The 19,002-nt window shown below is 43.5% G+C and overlaps 1 protein-coding gene across 3 annotated transcripts in view; it reads left to right on the top strand.

Moving 5' to 3' along the window:
* FHIP1A (FHF complex subunit HOOK interacting protein 1A) overlaps window positions 1-19,002 on the top strand; it is a 296,802-nt gene that overhangs the window by 63,597 nt on the left and 214,203 nt on the right. For all 3 annotated transcript variants that reach the window (XM_069556706.1, XM_069556705.1, XM_069556707.1), the window contains exon 2: window positions 18,813-18,936. The gene's annotated coding sequence lies outside the window, so the exon portion shown is untranslated. The remainder of the gene's footprint in view (window positions 1-18,812; window positions 18,937-19,002) is intronic.

The following is a 19,002-nucleotide window of genomic DNA, read 5'->3' as shown; positions in this document are numbered from 1 at the left end:
TGGTCATATATGGATGTGAGAGTTGGAGTGTGAATAAGGCTGAGCGCCGAAGAATTGATGCTTTTGAACTGTGGTGTTGGAGAAGACTCTTGAGAGTCCCTTGGACTGCAAGGAGATCCAACCAGTCCATTCTGAAGGAGATCAGCCCTGGGATTTCTTTGGAGGGAATGATGCTGAAGCTGAAACTCCAGTACTTTGGCCACCTCATGCGAAGAATTTACTCATTGGAAAAGACTCTGATGCTGGGAGGGATTGGGGGCAGGAGGAGAAGGGGACAACAGAGGATGAGATGGCTGGATGGCATCACTGACTCGATGGACGTGAGTCTGAGTGAACACCGGGAGTTGGTGATGGACAGGGAGGCCTGGAGTGCTGCGATTCATGGGGTCGCAAAAAGTCGGACACGACTGAGTGACTGAACTGAACTGAACTGTTGGGTCTTAGTTTTGGCCCTTGGGAGCTTTGTTGTGTCCTCTGGGGTCTTTTGTTGTGGCACTGGGACTCTCTAGTCGTGGCATTTGGGCTCAATTGCTCCACGGCGTGTGGGACCTTGGGCTTCTGTGGTGGCTTAGATGGTAAAGAATCTGCCTGCGATGCGGGAGACCTGGGTTCGATTCCTGGGTTGGAAAGATCCCTGGAGGAGGCATGGCCACCCACTCCAGTATTCTTGCCTGGAGAATCCCATGGACAGAGGAGCCTGGCGGGCTGCAGTCCGTGGGGTCACAAGAGTTGGGCACCTGAGGGACTAAGCACAGCACAGCATGGAGGGTCTTAGTTCCCTGACCAGGGACTGAGCCTGCAGCCCCTGCATTGCGAGGCAGATTCTTAACCACTGAATTATCAGGAAAGCCCCTTTGTTGAGGAACTTTGCATGTATATTCATCAGTGATATGGGCCTGCAGTTTTCTTTTTTGTGATCTCCTTGTCTGGTTTTGGTATCAGGGTGATGGTGGTTTCATAGAATGAGTTTGGGAGTGTTCCTTCTTCTGTGGATTTTTGGGATAGTTTCAGAAGGATGGGTGTTGACTGTTCTCTAAATGTTTGATAGAATTCACCTGTGAAGCCACCTGGTCCTAAACTTCTGTTTGTTGGGAATTTTAAAATTACTGATTTAGTTTGAATACTGTAATAAGTCTTCCTATTTTCTGTTTCTCCCTGCTTCAGTCTTGGGAGATTGTCCCTTTCTAAGAATTTGTCAGTTTCTTCCAGGATGTCCATTTCCTTGATGTATAATTGATTGTAGTAGTCTCTTCTGATCCTTTATATTTCTGTGGTGTTGGTTTAACTTCTCCTTTTTCGTATTTGATTTTTATTGATTTGAGCATTCTCCCTTTTATTCTAGATGAGTCTGGCTAAAGGTTTATCAGTTTTTTCTTTTCAAAGAACCAGGTTTTTGTTTCTTTGATCTTTTCTGTTTTGTTTTTTTAAATTTATTTATTTGTTTTAATCGGAGGCTAATTACTTTACCATATTGTGGTTTTTGCCACACACTGACATGAATCAGCCATGGGTGTACATGTGTCCCCCTGTCCCAACCCCCCCTACCTGCCGCCCCCTCCCATCCCTCTGGGTGATCCCAGTGCACCAGCTTTGAGTGCCCTGCTTTTATATGTTTCACATATGGTCCTATACATGTTTCAGTGCTATTCTCTCTTAAAGTCTCCCGTTTCATTTATTTCTGTTCTGATCTGTACGCTGTCTTTGCTTCTACTAACTTTGGATTTTGTTTATTTCTTCTTTCTCTAGTTGCTGTAAGTGTAAGGTTAGGTTGTCTGAGATTGTTTTCTGAGGTCTATCGCTATGAACTTTCTTCTTAGAACTGCTTTTGCTGCATAGATTAATAGTAATATCTTTGTCTCCTGCATTCTTCTACTAAAGTTCTCTTTTTCTTCTCTGGTCTGTTGCCACTTTGCCCTTTTGCTTTAGGATTTTAATTTGTGAGGTGAAGACAGTGGGCATGATTTTCTCCTACATCGCAGGTGGATTCTTTACCAACTGAGCTATCAAGGAAGCCCTATATTATAGATAATTGCCTTGAACACTGGCTAGTGAGGACCTGACCTTTCAAATGCCAGGCCAAAGATCAGATTTTCACTTGTGTGGGATTTTTTGTTGCTTTGATCTCAGAGGAATCTATGGATGCGGGTGTCAAGAAGACTAAGGGAGATGAGGGCAGGTGCGTGGTCAGGAGCTCTGGAGCCATGTTCAGTCCCTCAACTCATGGTAGTGTCTCACATTCCTTGGAAGAAGCAGAATAAATTCAAATACCTGAGGCTAGGCAAAGCAGGCCTCCATACTTCCGCAAAGTTCAAGTTCCTTTTAACTCTGAATGTCTCCTGGGATCATTCTTTTAAGAAAACACTACTGTATTTTTTTTCATAAGGATGAAACCCCAGCACTCTAAATTCATGCTCCCTACTGTGGAACCTAGTATTATAGAATCTGTTTGCCTCTAAATAAAGAAATAAAGTAGGTTTCGACAGCATGTCAGTCAGCTGTCCCAGACACCACTCAGAAGATGAGGTGTTTTGAGGTTGTATATTCACCTGTCTGGAGAGTTGAGGAGTCTGGCCATATTTCGAGTTAGGAAACAAATAACCTATGTGATTACATTTCTTATTGTTTATTGTAAAACGTATCACCTTACGTTAGAGTCCAGTGACTCATGATCTGACTTCAGAATACTTTAGCCTCAATAAGTGAAAAAAACCCTTTTTCTGCCATTTAGCTTTTAACATGTGTTCAGGCCATGCTTTTCTTTTGGTACCTTTCCAACTGAGATGAAATTTGCATAACACAAACACTGTGAATATTTTTTGTCAAGAGAATTTAAGAAAGGTTAATTGACTGAGCACTTGGTTTATTTATGTGAATTCAGTAGCTGATAGGCCAGGATGATATATAAAGCTAGGTCCTGCCTTGAAGGAGACCAAGGGGGATAAAAATATAAACAGATAATAATAGAGACATGTCCAGTGTGCCCTGTGACTGGCAAGGATGCTGACTGCACATTCCTTTCCGAGCCCACCTCTGAAAATGGTGGATCTTTCCCTCTTGTTCAGTATTTTTGTGGTGACGTCTCTCACTTCTTCGTCTTAATGTTTTCAGTTAGAGATTTCATATGAAAGTTAGAATTTTGTCAGCTACTTCATGCTTCTCAATAGTTCTTGCTTCTATGATTCAAAGACAGAAATGAGAGTGGTAATGCTTGATGTTAGTCTGTTTGTTAGAATTATAAAACATGCAGTTGATATAAAATTGGATATAAAACTGTATTTTTGAATGTTGGAGTATGAATTTGGCATTCTGTCAAGTGTGTTTTTCCAGCAAGTGTGTGGCAAGACTGTTGGCCAGTAAAATCCAGGACTGTTTGCTTGCTTAAGCCTGAACTATATTGTGTACATTTTAATTTTTATTGTATGTTTCACCCTCATTGCCTTAAAAAACCCAAGCCGAAAAAGTATACTGCCTGTTTTCTTTGCTTTGAAATATCCTGAAACTTCATATCTCTTCTCTTTCATTTTTGTTACTTAAATCTCTTAATGTATTTGAAAATGATAACAGCAGTGCCTTTTTCTTTTATAGTGGTAAGTGGACAATATTTATAGAGATCCCTGGAAGTCATAGGGAAAGGACTAAGTGAAATTTGAAATGGTATTATGCAATATGAATATATTATTTTCTTATATTAAGCTGAGTTTTATTGAGGTGAATATTTCTCAGAACTAATCTTTTTTAAAAAAGTTACTTATCATTTATTTGTTTCTTTGGCTGTGTCGGGTCTTGGCTGCGGCGTGCAGGCGTTTCCGGTTGTGAGCAGGGGCTGCTGTCTGGTTGCGGTGCGTGGGCTTCTCGCCGCAGAGTACGGGCTCCGGGGCGCGCAGGCCAGTGGCTGCGGCGTGCAGGCGTTTTAGATGTCTTGGTACTCGTGGCATCTTCCCAGACCAGGGGCCCCTGCATTGGCAGATGGATTCTTAGCCACTGGGCTGCCAGGGAAGGTCAGTACTCCTCTTTTTTAAATGTAAAGACTTCAGTCGTCTTTTAAAATAATCACACTATTTAGACTCCCTCCTTTCTCTGTTTTCACATGTTACATTACACAAGCCCTCAGGGACTCAAACCGAGAAGTTGAATGCCAGTGTCTTGGAAAGTGAACGTTGCTCAGTCACGTCCAGCTCTTTGAGACCCCATCCATGGACTTCTCCAGGCCAGAATACTGGAGTGGGTAGCGGTTCCCTTCTCCAGGGGATCTCCCCAACCCAGGGATTGGACCCAGGTCTCCTGCATTGCAAGCGGGTGCTCTACCAGCTGAACCACCAGGGAAGCCAAATAGTTTAGAATAGTTATCCTGTTTAGATTCCCTCACTTCTCTACTGTTAGGCATCTCTAAACTGGTACAGCTGTCATTTTCTTTTTCATTTTACAGAGTATGGTATCTGTGAAACGTTAGGTAAAAAAAAAATCCCTCTAAACTTTCTTCCTTGATCCATGAAAATGTAAGAACTGACTTCGGTTGACTTCACTTTAATACTCATATTTTAGTAAAATCTTGCAATATGTTGCTCAAGTGCTAGAAAATAATATTTTTAGCTCAATTTTAAACCTTAACTGAAGTTTTATTTAACCTTTCTCTGTGTGAATAGCTTAAAGGGCACACTTATAAGGTTACATATTACAGTTTTACAGAAAGATCTTTTTCTTCCCTTCATTATCTTGACAGCCGAGAAAGTCAAGGGAACAGTCAACAGGCTGGTCTAATGGGAATTTGTTCCGTGTACTGGAATTTGCTTCCTCCTTGGTATGAGAGCTTGTATTTGTGGCGTACAAAGTGACGTTGTGTAAAAATGTGAAAGACAGGTGTTTACTCTGGCCTTGACCAAGGTGAGAGTTTGAAACAGGAGAACTGGGCTCTGTATAGGAGGGAACAGGGAACTTGACGGATCTGTCGGTTTTGTCCCCTGTCATTGAAATCAGAGACTCAGTGAAGGAGATATAATTTCCCGACTTAATACAGCCTTAACATCTTTTTTCTTTTGGTTGATGTATTTTAAGCAGTTGAATACATTTTCCATAAATTTTACTGCCTTCCATTCATCTTTGAATAGAAGCCAGCAGAGAGATATTTAGAAGGTTATGCACAACAATAAAACGAACTGTTAGGAAAGTCCTTTTGTGGCATTCCTCAAGTGTATGCCGGTAGAAAAATTACTGTCATTTGATAGTGGGATGTTGGAAATGATTTTATTTACTATTTAGAAATAACACAAATGAGCCTTGCTTTTTCAGTTCACAGGTTCAAAACATTTAGTTATGCCTCACTAGCTCAAATCTTTGTTCATTATACTGTACACTGATGGAATTAAATGTGACACATTGCAATACTGGATCAGCCCCACAGATTTAAAATACAGGGTTTGATTGAATGCTGGGAAAAAAAATAAAAAATAAAGATACTGTTTAATGTCAGAAATGATTTCTGAAATTTTGTTTTTAGCTTAAAGTTGGTTCAAGAAAATGTCCTAGTGATGGCAGAGGGAAAAGATTGTGAAGAATATTTGATGATAGGTTGTCCTGTTGAAACCGAAAGAGAGTCTTAGGCTTTGAAGGAGCAAATAATTTTTCTTTCTTTTTTCAATTTTAAGTACATATACATTTTTTATTTGAAAAAAAAAAAAGTATTTATTTAGCTGTGCCGAATCTTAGTTGTGGGTACTTGGGATCTTTGATTTTCATTGTGGCATGGAGATTTTCATTGTGGCATGGAGCTTTTCACTGTGGCATGTGGCTCAGTTGGTAAAGAATCTGCCTGCAATGCAGGAGACCTGGCTTTGATTCTTGGGTCGGGGAAGATCCCCTGGAGAAGGAAATGGCAACCCACTCCAGTATTCTTGACTGGAGAATTTTATGGACAGAGGAGCCTGGTGGGCTGCAGTCCATGGAGTTGCAAGAGGCGGAGACAACTTAGTGACTAAACCACAGTCACTATGCAGGGTCTTTAGGTTAGATGTTTAGATGAGATTGCAACATGTGCAGTCTAATTCCTCGACCAGGGATGAACCTGGGCCCCCTGCATTGTAAGTGTGGAGTTTTAGCCACTGAACCACCAGGGAAGTCCCAAGCAAATAATTTTCAAAGCCAGGCTCTTGGTGTCTCTGTTGGCCATAGTATGGCTAGCGCCTGGCAGAGTGTGCTTCCAGTGCTGTGTCTGCCGGCTCCAGTAGTACGCACATGTTCAATGACCATTTGGCCTTGAAACATCCAGTTTTGCCCTCTGGCTACCCAAGGACATGTGTGCATGAGGGTCAGAGCCTTGGGATGCTTGCTGTGAGGCTCATAAGTGATGAGAGAGGAGAGCTGCCTTAATATAATGACCATATTTTCCTGGGAATTCTTTAGAGGCTACCTTCTTCTTCTTCTTTTTTTTTTTTTAATTTTAGTAATGTATTTTATTTAACCTAATCTGTCCAGAGTGTTGTTTTTCCAACATGTAATCAATATGGACATATTGTTGGTGACTTCCCTGGTAGTCCAATGGCTAAGACTGCACATTCCCAATGCAGGGGGCCTGGGTTCCATGCCTGCTCAGAGAACTAGATCCCACAGGCTGCAACTAAGAAGTCGCATGCTGCAACTGAAGAACCTACAGGCTGCGATAAAAGATGCCATGTGCTGCGACCTGGTGCAACCAAATGCGTATTTTTAAAATGAACATATTATTAATGAGACCTTCTACATTCTTTTTTCATACTCCATCTTTGAACTCTGGTGAGGATTTTATATTTAAAGCACCTCTATATTTGAATGCTCACTTTTCACCAGAAAATGCTTGATCTCTGTTGAGATTGTATAAAATGTATAGTTGAAAAAGTATTTTTACACCCAAGTTGTTCTAGTAACTGAATCAGTTATCAATTTTAGACTTCAATTAATTAAAATGAAATAAACTTTGAGTCCCTTAGTCCCAGAAGCCACATTCCAAGTTTCAGTAACCTTGCATGGCTAAAGGTGACCTTGTTGGACAGTGTAGTGCTGGAGATTACCCCTTTGGGCTCCAGAACCAGTCTGGGGAGGCCATCTTCTAGTTCTTTTGCTTACTTAATTCATTTAGTACAGGGCCATCTCTCAATGGCGTCTCTAACGTGCACTTCATTTTTATAATTACTATTTTTTTGGCCATACCTGCAGCAACCAGGATCTTAGTTCCCTGACCAGAGATTAAACCTGTGCCCCGTGCATGGGAAGCATGGAGTCCTAACCACTGGACTGCCAGGGAAGTCCCATAAATCGTACTTTAGTATTCATAAGATATATGAGCGTTTTCTGTGGCCTAGAATCACCTGTCATTTGTTTCAAGGGTAAAGGGCAGGGGGTTGGAAGTTTGACTTGGGTTTCAGTCCTAGCTCTGCCAGTGTATGATTTGACTTCATCTCTTTAAGCTTCAGCTTACTTGTCTATAAAATGAGTGTTCATTTGTTCATTCATTTTTTTGTTCCTTCATTCAATAAATATTGAGTCATTTCGGTGTGCCAGGCTTATCCTCGATGCTGGAAAATGAGCAGTGAGCAAAGCAGACAAAACTCCTGCTCTCAAAGGAGCTTGCATGCTACTGGGGAGATGGAATATAAAATAATAGAAGTGAAATATAATATGCTAGATGGTGACGGTTGCTACAGAGAAAAATAGAACGGGTTCAGGGATAGAGTGACAAGATAGGAAGGTGATTCCTGTCTGTTTTACACAGTTGACAGTAGACAGAGAGGGCCTCTGTGTGGAGGTGCCGTGTCGGCAGAGATGTACGAGAAGAGCGGAAGGGTATCTGAGGATTCCTGGGGATAGATGATCTCAGGGAGTACTGCATAAGAAGAGAGGTTACAGGGGGTGAGGGGGTGAGGGGGTGAGGGCCAGTGCAGCCGTGGTGCCAGTGCACACCTCTTGAGCTGGCTTAGAGGATGGGGTGAGATGACCTTTGATATGCATTTTGCACTGAAAGAACAAAATGCCTTAACAAGTGAGGATTGTTGTAGGAATGCAGAAAGGTTCAGTAGTATGAAGCTTATTAAAGATCTTCATCATCTTGTTAAATATAAATAGAAAAATCATATCATTTTTATAGAAAAGGCATGTGATAAAATTCAATATTGATTATTGATTTCTTTTTTAAAACCCTCAAAATGTAGTAGGAAAATATCCTTAGTAAACTATGTGCTTCTCAACCTAAAAAACATCTCAGGCTTAACAGGAAATTTGTGACCATTAAAATCAGAAACAAAATAAAGATATCTACTGTTTTCACTCTTTATTAATGGTATTTTGGAATCACAAATTAATGCAGGTGAACAACAGAATGAAAAAGAAGTTTGAGAGGTTTGATAGTAATATACGGCTAGAATACTCCATGGAATCAAATGAAAAATTAACTATAATCATATTTATAAATGTGCCTGGATGTTGAAATAATATGTCAACATTCATACCTTTTGGGTATACTAGCAACTAGTTTAAATGTTCGGTTCAGTTCAATCACTCCATCATGTCTGACTCTTTGCCACCCCATGGACTGCAGCACGCCAGGCTTCCTTGTTCATCACCAACTCCCGGAGCTTGCTCAGACTCAGGTCCATCAAGTTGGTGATGCTATCCCACCAACCATGTCATCCATCCTGTGTTGTCCCCTTCTCCTCCTACCTCCAATCTTTTCCAGCGTCAGGGTCTTTTCCAGTGAGTCACTTCTTCGCATCAGGTGGCCAAAGTATTAGAGTTTCAGCTAAAGCATCGATCCTTCCAATGAATATTCAGGACTGATTTCCTTTAGGGTGGACTGGTTGGATCTCCTTGCAGTCCAAGGGATTCTCAAGCGTCTTCTCCAACACCACAGTTCAAAAGCATCAATTCTTTGGCTCTCAGCTTTCCTTATGGTCCAACTCTTGCATCTATACATGACTACTAGAAGAACCATAGCTTTGACTCTATGGACCTTTGTCACCAAAGTGATATCTGTGCTTTTTAATGGTGGCTGCAGTCACCATCTTCAGTGGTTTAGGAGCCCCCCAAAATAAAGTCTCTCACTGTTTCCATTGTTTCTCTATCTATTTGCCAGAAGTGATGGGACTGGATGCCATGATCTTCGTTTTTTGAATGTTGAGTTTTAAGCCAGCTTTTTCACTCTCCTCTTTCACTTTCATCAAGAGGCTCTTTAGTTCCTCTTCACTTTCTGCCATAAGAGTGGTGTCGTCTGCATATCTGAGGTTATTGATATTTCTCCTGGCAATCTTGTTTCCAGCTTATGCTTCATTCAGTCTGGCATCTTGCATGATATACTCTGCATATAAGTTAAACAGAGTAACATTATACAGCCTCGATGTACTCCTTTCTCAATTTGGAACCAATCCATTGTTCCATGTCCAGTTCTAACTGTTGCTTCTTGACCTGCATACAGATTTCTTAGGAGGCAGGTTAGGTGGTGTGGTGTTCCCATCTCTTTAAGAGTTTTCCACAGTTTGTTGTGATCCACACAGTTCAAGGCTTTAGCGTAGTCAATGAAGCAGAAGTAGATGTTTTTTTGGAATTCTCTTGCTTTTTCTTTGATCCAATGAATGTTGGCAGTGTGATCTCTGGTTCCTCTGCATTTTCTAAATCCAGCTTATACATCTGAAAGTTTTCAGTTCAACATACTGTTGAAGCCTGGCTTGAAGGATTTTGAGCATACCTTGCTAGCATGTGAAGTGAGTGCAGTTGTGCGGTAGTCTGAGCATTCTTTGGCATTGCCTTTCTTTGGGATTGGAATGAAAACTGACCTTTTCCAGTCCTGTGGCCACTGCTGAGTTTTCCAAATTTGCTAGTATGTTGAGTTCAGCAGTATAATAGCATCATCTTTTAGGATTTGCAGTAGCTCGAATGCAGTACCATCACCTCCACTAGCTTTGTTTGTAGTGATGCTTCCTAAGGCCACTTGACTTTCCATTCCAGAATGTCTAGCTCTCCATGAGTGATCACACCATCGTGATTATCTGGGTCATTAGTATCTTTTGTGTTTAGTTCTTCTGTGTATTCTTGCCACCTTTCCTTAATCTCTTCTGCTTCTGTTAGGTCCATACTGTTTCTGTCCTTTATTGTACCCATCTTTGCATGAAATGTTCCTTTGGTATCTCTAATTTTCTTGAAGAGATCTCTAGTTTTTCCCATTCTGTTGTTTTCTTCTATTTCTTTGCACTGATCACGGAGGAAGGCTTTCTTATCTCTCAGTGCTCTTCTTTGGAACTCTGCATTTAGATGGATATATCTTTCCTTTTCTCCTTTGCCTTTCGCTTCTGTTCTCTTCCCAGCTATTTGTAAGCCCTCCTCAGACAACCATTTTGCCTTTTTGCATTTCTTTTTCTTGGGGATGGTCTTGATCCCTGCCTCCTGTACAATGTTACCAACCTCTGTCCATAGTTCTCTAGGCACTCTATCAGAAATCTAATCCCTTGAATCTATTTGTCACTTCCACTGTATAATCATAAGAGATTTGATCAAGGTCATACCTGAATGGGGTAATGGGTTTCACTACATTTTTCAATTTAAGTCTGAATTTGGCAATAAGGAGTTCATGATCTGAGCTGTAGTCTGCTCCAGGTCTTGTTTTTGCTGACTCTATAGAGCTTCTCCATCTTTGGCTGTAAAGAATATAATCAGTCTGATTTCAGTATTGACCATCTAGTGATGTCCATGTGTAGAGTTTAAATGTAGTGAAAGAAAAAACAATTACCATAAAAAAGTATTAAATACCCAAGAATAAACTTAAGAAATAGGTATGATATATATGAAGGTGTTAAAAAATGCTCCTGAAGGAGATACATAAATGATATGAGGCCTGTCATATTCTGGAATACAGAGATGCTGGTTCTCCTTAAATTAATGTGTATGTTTAATACAATTCCACTAAAATAACAAGATTTTCAGGGGCTAAACAACCTTATTCTGTGCTCATATGGAAAAATAAGTAAGCATGAACAGCTCGGCCATTTCTGAGAAGAGATTAAAACATACTGCAACATTATAATAATTGAAGCATTTGTATTACTAAATGTCATGTTTAGTACATGACAAAAGATGGCATTTCAAGTTAATTGGAGAAAGATGCTCTGTTCAATAAATAGTGGTCGGATAACCAGGTGGCCATCTGGAGTGGGGAAAGAAAAGGCTATTTAGAACAGTATCTCAAGTGTTAAGCAAAATTGATCTATGTTAAACAGAAATTTTAAAAATATTTTATGGAAAAAAGCATGGCAAAGTTATTTTATAATCTTGGAGTACATATGGTCTAAGTAAGAGAGAAAAAAGAGGAGCTGTAAAAGAGATTGATAAACTTGATTACTTTAGAAAACTAACAGAAAAAAATCCTGCATAAAAGATGACTAAGATAATTGGGAGAAAACTTTTGCTTCTCATACTGCAAAGGGACTGATTTCCCTAATGAAGAGTTTCTACAGTTCCGTAAGAACAATTCCAACCACCCAGTAGAAAAATGGACAAAGGATACAGATAGTCTGTAGGAAGAAGAATAATGGTGTCTTTCAAACATATTGAGAAGATGCTGAACCTGCTCATTTTAAGAGATATGCACATTACAACTGAACCGAGGTTCCATTTATCGCTGTTTGATGGGCAGAGATTAAGAAATTATATAACCTATTCTGTAGACAGAATCAGTGCAAAATAGTCTCTTTTGTGGGCAGTTTGGCAAAATCTATAGGCCTGATGCTGACGCTGAAGCTCCAGTCCTTTGGCCACCTCATGCGAAGAGTTGACTCATTGGAAAAGACTCTGATGCTGGGAGGGATTGGGGGCAGGAGGAGAAGGGGACGACCGAGGATGAGATGGCTGGATGGCATCATGGACTCGATGCACATGAATCTGAGTGAACTCTGGGAGTTGGTGATGGACAGGGAGGCCTGGCGTGCTGCGATTCATGGGGTCACAAAGAGTCGGACGCGGCTGAGCGACTGAACTGACCTGAACTGAGTTGAGGAATTGTGAGTTTAATGTAGAGAAGATATGGTTTCTACTTCTGTCTTCCCTGTTTACCAGCATTTAATTTTGAACACGTCACCTCCCGTGTGCATGCTAAGTCTGTCTCTTCAGTCGTGTCAGCGTCTTTGTAGACTGTAGCGCACAAGGCTCCTCTGTCCATGAGATTCTCCAGGCAAGTATATTGGAGTGGGTTGCCATGCTGTCCTCCAGGGGATCTTCCCGACCCAGGGATTGAACCTGCATCTCTTCTGTCTCCTGCATTGTCTGCCGGCTTCTTTACCACTAGCACCAGCTGGGAAGCCCTGTCCCCTGCCTTTACTGTGCTTTATTTTTTTCACCTATGAAATTCATGGATTGGGCTTAGGTCCATCCATTTTAAGACTCTTGAATTATTATTAATATGCTTGAGTGGATTCAGGGAAGATTGTGGGCCTCAGCAGAACATTTTGTTCTTATCGGCAAGTTTTCACATAACCTGTCTCAGTTCAGCTCTTTTGGAGAATGAAATTATTCAATAATCAGCTCATCGTCAACACTACAAATTTGAAAACTTCTTGAATTGTTTGAGGCTTGTACTTGATTGATTGATTTGTTAATTACTCTCCAGGAAAGCACTTGATTATAGTTCGGGTCAGTTAATCCAATGCTATGGAAAAATCCACACCCCCTATAAAAACGCCCCTCTGCATTCATTTTGCCGATACAGGGAGAAATCTGTGGTGTGGCTGTTAATTATCTTCCCCTCTCCGCCCACAACCTGCACAGCATTCATCTGATGGTTTGCTGTGCTTTTTGTGCATGCCCCGCCTATTAGCAGATTTCTGAACTCAGCACAGTAGAGGTCTGAATTCACTGAATTTGTGCCATCTGCAAATGAGGTTTAAATTTGTCCCTGTTTTGAAATTAGGGAAATGACATAGCCATTGCATAGAAGGATTGCGAACTTGAATTTGATTTTGTTAAGTGGAGGTAGAATGTTTTGTTAGAAGGAAAACACTTGCCTGGGCAGAGATTTGGGTGTGACTCAATTGTGAACTGCCAACTCCTCACCCCCTTATTAGCAGGAGATGTATTTTGTTTTTAAGGGAGAAATTATAAAGAGAGAATTATAAAGACCCAGTGAATTTTAAGAGAGTCCTTTCAATTTACTTTAATTCCGTTTAACCTTGCTTTCCATGTTATCCTGTGCATTACTCTCGAGGAGCTCAGCTTCCTTTTGAAGTCTCAAAGCATGGCTGCTGGTGGAATCCTGATGGTAAAATATAAGTGATTCTCAGTAGCCCTTCCTGATACATAGGGATGCCTTGCTGCCCAAGTAAAAGCATGTGTGTGTGAGTGCCTATAAAGGAGCGAAAGGGCAGAATGTATGGTAATGGATAATGAAGTGGGAGGAGTGTTTCTCATGAATTAGAGATGCCCTTTCATAATTCAAGAGTCACAGAATGAGAAAAGGCTTGACATCACCTGAAAAGCATCTGGAAGCAATCTGTAATTCTTAAGAGGCAGTAGGAGAGCCTGTCTCTCTAGTACATGATAATAAAACAGTTCATGTGGGATTATGGAAGAAGTAGAATTCTCTCTTACTTGTAAGTCATTGTAAAATTGCTTGAGATGAAATGCCCAGGGATTTGATTATGAATTATACTTTGAAGTCATAGGTGCTAAATATCGGAGTCGAGTGAGGAAAGTAGATTTGAAGGCACTGAAGAAATTTTAATGTGAATAATTTGTTTATTTGCATGTGAAGTGTTATCCCTTGCCTCTCAGGCCCCATACACACTTTTTCTGTGCCCAGGCATTACCACAATTGTATCCAGTTTTGAAGACTTTGGTCACATTGAGGTCCCTCTCTTCATCTTTATCCCTTTCACGAAACAAACGTGTTATAATAAATGACTTCCAAGCTTTTGAGGCATCTGTAGGTCCGACATACACACAAAACCTCTTATAGTGACTTCTAGGGAACCATCTTTTAATATACTGAACTGTTACAGAAAAATTATGTTAATGAATGGTGCATCCTTATTACCCAGAGATTTTGAAAAGAGCTGGTATATTTGTTACACCAGTCAGTCCTAAAGGAAATCAACCCTGAATATTCATTGGAAGGACTGACGCTGAAGCTCCAGTACTTTGACCACCTGATGCAAAGGGCCGACTCATTGGAAAAGACCCTGATCCTGGGAAAGATTAAAGGCAGGAGGAGAAGGGGATGACAGAGGATGAGATGGTTGGATGGCATCATCAACTCAATGGACATGAGTTTACACAAACTCTGGGAGATAATGATGAACAGGGAGGCCTGGTGTGCTGAAGTCCATGGGGTTGCAAAGAGTCGGAAACGATTTAGTGACTGAACATTTGTTGTAATGAAACTGTGTAGTGTCATTTCAGGGGGCCTCTGAAGGGCTCCAGTATTACAGTCCTTTATGTCTCAGTGTAGAAAAGAATTCAGCAAGAGACAAAGCGATAGATAAGGACGTGATTTATTAGAATAGAACACTTGTGAGGTTTACAAGCGTGTGGGCAAGAAATGCCACACCCTAAGAACTCACTGGGCTACAGTTTTACCATAAAGGAAAAGTAGGGAGGAGCAGAAGAGCTTCTTTGTCTCTCTTGGGTAGACATCATGCTTCCATCATCAGCTCCTCCTCCAGGCTGGGCAGGGGAATTTTCTTGTCTCTACATGGTCAAGCTAGGTGCACAAATTATTGTTTTTTTATGTGTGCAGAGAGTATGTCCTAGGGATCATTAACTTAATGAGCTCACTGGGCAGGATGTGAGGTTTATGCCACCATTGTTATATTGTTTTGGGGCACGTCTCTTTCGTCTCTTCATGGTTGTGTGTTAAGCAAGCCTGCTTGGTTTTGTGGGTAAGCAGACTTTCTTGAGTAATCATTAACTTACAGGGGTCCCCATATATTTTCTATTTATAGTCCCCTAGAGGACTGTTTAATCATCTACTTTGTCCCTTTACTCTGTCCCTATCAGTACTAGATTCTGACTTGAATTGCTCACCTTAACCCATCTAAAATTAGGGAAATACTTCTAATTATATTAGAAGAAACTGCTTCCTGTGTCTTGCTTTGCACTGGTGATTGTGATCATATGGAATTACAACATTGTATTCTGTGTTTTCTTTCTTCTTTATATGATAAATGATGTTTTCCCCACTTTATTAAAATTCAAATTTTTCTGATGGTTGACAAAATTGTATAAAGTAAATTAGATCATTTTGTCAAATTTATTTAACTCTTCTTTCCCAGTTATTGGGCACTTAATATGGCTTCTATGCTTAAAATTTACATATAGTATCTATTGCTTTATTAAAATGTGTTTTTTTTTTTTTTGGTCATTTTTCTCTGGCTTCCACCTGTTCTCATCTAGAATAGCATTCTCTTTCACTTTGTTTAGCATTTGCATTAGCTTCCCTGGTGGCTCAGATGGTAAAGCATCTGCATACCATGCAGGAAATCTGCGTTCAATCCCTGGGTCAGGAAGATCTCCTGGAGAAGGAAATGGCGACCCACTCCAGTATTCTTGCCTGGAAAATCCCATGGACGGAGGAGCCTGGTAGGCTACAGTCCAGTCAGTTCAGTTCAGTCGCTCAGTCGTGTCCGACTCTTTGCGGACCCCATGAATCGCAGCACGCCAGGCCTCCCTGTCCATCACCAACTTCCAGAGTTCACTCAGACTCGAGTCCATCGAGTCAGTGATGCCATCCAGCCATCTCATCCTCTGTCATCCCCTTCTTCTCCTGCCACCAATCCTTCAGCTTCTTCAGTGTTACTGGTTGGGGCATAGACTTGGATTACCGTGATATTGAATGGTTTGCCTTGGAAATGAACAGAGATCATTCTGTCATTTTTGAGATTGCATCCAAGTACTGCATTTTGGACTCTTTTGTTGACCATGATGGCTACTCCATTTCTTCTGAGGGATTCCTGCCCGCAGTAGTAGATATAATGGTCATCTGAGTTAAATTCACCCATACCAGTCCATTTTAGTTCGCTGATTCCTAGAATGTCGATGTTTACCCTTGCCATCTCCTGTTTGATCACTTCCAGTTTGCCTTGATTCATGGACCTGACATTCCAGGTTCCTATGCAATATTGCTCTTTACAGCATCGGACCTTGCCTCTATCACTGGTCATATCTACAACTGGGTATTGTTTTTGCTTTGGCTCCATCCCTTCATTCTTTCTGGAGTTATTTCTCCACTCATCTCCAGTAGCATATTGGGCACCTACTGACCTGGGGAGTTCCTCTTTCAGTATCGGGTCATTTTGCCTTTTCATACTGTTCATGGGGTTCTCAAGGCAAGAATAGTGAAGTGGTTTGCCATTCCCTTCTCCAGTGGACCACATTCTGTCAGATCTCTTCACCATGACTTGCCCGTCTTGGGTTGCCCCGCAGGCATGCCTTAGTTTTACTGTGGTCCTAGTGTGATTGGATTGACTAGTTTTCTGTGAGTATGGTTTCAGTGTGTCTGCCCTCTGATGCCCTCTTGCAACACCTACCGTCTTACTTGGGTTTCTCTTACCTTGGGTGTGGGGTATCTCTTCACTGCTGCTCCAGGAAAGCACAGCCGCTGCCCCTTAACTTGGATGAGGGGTATCTCCTTCCGCCGCCCTTTCTGACCTTCAGTGTGGGATGGCTCCTCCAGGCCCTCCTGGGTCCACACAGCTACCACTCCTTGGACGTGGTGTTGCTCCTCCCGGCCGCTGCCCCTGGCCTCGGGCGCCGCCCCTGGCCTCGGACGCAGGGTATCTCCTCTCGGCCGCGGCCCCTGACCTCGGACGCGGGTGAGCTCCTCTCGGCCGCGGCCCCTGACCTCGGACGCGGGGTAGCTCCTCTCGGCCGCGGCCCCTGACCTCGGACGCAGGGTAGCTCCTCTCGGCCGCGGCCCCTGACCTCGGACGCGGGTGAGCTCCTCTCGGCCGCGGCCCCTGACCTCGGACGCAGGGTAGCTCCTCTCGGCCGCGGCCCCTGACCTCGGACGCAGGGTAGCTCCTCTCGGCCGCGGCCCCTGACCTCGGACGCGGGTGAGCTCCTCTCGGCCGCGGCCCCTGACCTCGGACGCGGGGTAGCTCCTCTCGGCCGCGGCCCCTGACCTCGGACGCGGGGTAGCTCCTCTCGGCCGCGGCCCCTGACCTCGGACGCGGGTGAGCTCCTCTCGGCCGCGGCCCCTGACCTCGGACGCGGGTAGCTCCTCTCGGCCGCGGCCCCTGACCTCGGACGCAGGGTAGCTCCTCTCGGCCGCGGCCCCTGACCTCGGACGCAGGGTAGCTCCTCTCGGCCGCGGCCCCTGACCTCGGACGCGGGTGAGCTCCTCTCGGCCGCGGCCCCTGACCTCGGACGCGGGGTAGCTCCTCTCGGCCGCGGCCCCTGACCTCGGACGCGGGTAGCTCCTCTCGGCCGCGGCCCCTGACCTCGGACGCGGGGTAGCTCCTCTCGGCCGCGGCCCCTGACCTCGGACGCAGGGTAGCTCCTCTCGGCCGCGGCCCCTGACCTCGGACGCGGGTGAGCTCCTCTCGGCCGCGGCCCCTGACCTCGGACGCGGGGTAGCTCCTCTCGGCCGCGGCCCCTGACCTCGGACGCGGGGTAGCTCCTCTCGGCCGCGGCCCCTGACCTCGGACGCGGGTGAGCTCCTCTCGGCCGCGGCCCCTGACCTCGGACGCGGGGTAGCTCCTCTCGGCCGCGGCCCCTGACCTCGGACGCGGGGTAGCTCCTCTCGGCCGCGGCCCCTGACCTCGGACGCGGGTGAGCTCCTCTCGGCCGCGGCCCCTGACCTCGGACGCAGGGTAGCTCCTCTCGGCCGCGGCCCCTGACCTCGGACGCGGGGTACTTCCTCTCGGCCGTTCCTGCGCCGTCGCAGCCTGGCACTCTAGGCCGCTGCTCCTGACTTCGGACGCGGGGTAGCTCTCGGCCACGCTCAGTGCGCCGGGCGCTGCCGCCGCCGCGTCCATGGAGTTGCGGAGTCGGACACGACTGAGCCACTTCACTTTCTTTTGGCCTTTTGAGGTCTCTGTGCTTGGGGTTAGTCTCTTTGCTGTGCTCTCTAGGACACCTCTAGGTTATGTCCTCTGTACGGTTCGTCTCAGGTGGGACAATTTCCCAGCTTCCTCTTTTTGGGAACCCAGGCCTTGTCCTAGAAGCGGTGCATCTTAGCCACTTAGCACCAGGGAAGTCCTTTCTCAGCCTTCTTCAAGCTCATGTTTTTCTGAATGTATGGTCAGGAAGCCATGTAACTGTGCTGTGAAACATCTTCCCAGGTAGGCATGATCACATGAGACCTGTCTCTAAAACCAAAGTAAACTTTGCCCATGGGATGGCAATAAATTAAACTTTCAACTGTCAATATTTGAATAGGTCAGAAGTGCCAGGGAATATTTGGCGAATATCACACCTTTAAGGAGAAGCAAGCTATGAAGTTTCTTGCTATTTTATAGTTTGTTCTCATTATAATGTTATGTTGCTGATGCATGGATATGGGTTTATTTCCACATTTTTTTTCTCTTTTAAAAGAAGTATATAATTACTTACCATCTCTTGGAGGACAGAAGAATCCTTTCCTTTCTGCTGCCCAGTGGGAGTCTCGTATTTGGCTAGCATTCAGACTTCTAAATAAAGATTTAATTTTTGCTAATAATTAAAAAAAAGTAAGTGCAATCTGAGGCAGAGCCATTCAGTGCACAACAAATGGCGGTAGCTGGGAGGGGAGAAAACCTAGAGAATAATTGATTGGGTTTTTGTAGTTTATTGATGACTGTGGGTCTCTGTCTCTCTTTTTTTTTTTTTAGTTGGAAATATTCTTCTGGGAGTTGCCAGCAGTGCCAAGTGTTGGAAAAACCTTTTCTGCCCTTCCTGTAGAGTGAAGTGAGCAAACATAATCTAGCAGAAGGCTGGTGAAGAGAGCAATCACAGGTAATGTGTTTTCTTGTTACTATTGATGTGTGTTCAGTAATGTTCAGTAACAAATTAAAGAAAAAT

The sequence above is a fragment of the Ovis canadensis genome, chromosome 17, assembly GCF_042477335.2.
Source record: "Ovis canadensis isolate MfBH-ARS-UI-01 breed Bighorn chromosome 17, ARS-UI_OviCan_v2, whole genome shotgun sequence".
Classification (NCBI taxonomy): Eukaryota; Metazoa; Chordata; class Mammalia; order Artiodactyla; family Bovidae; genus Ovis; species Ovis canadensis.
This window is presented reverse-complemented; position numbering and strand designations above follow the sequence as displayed.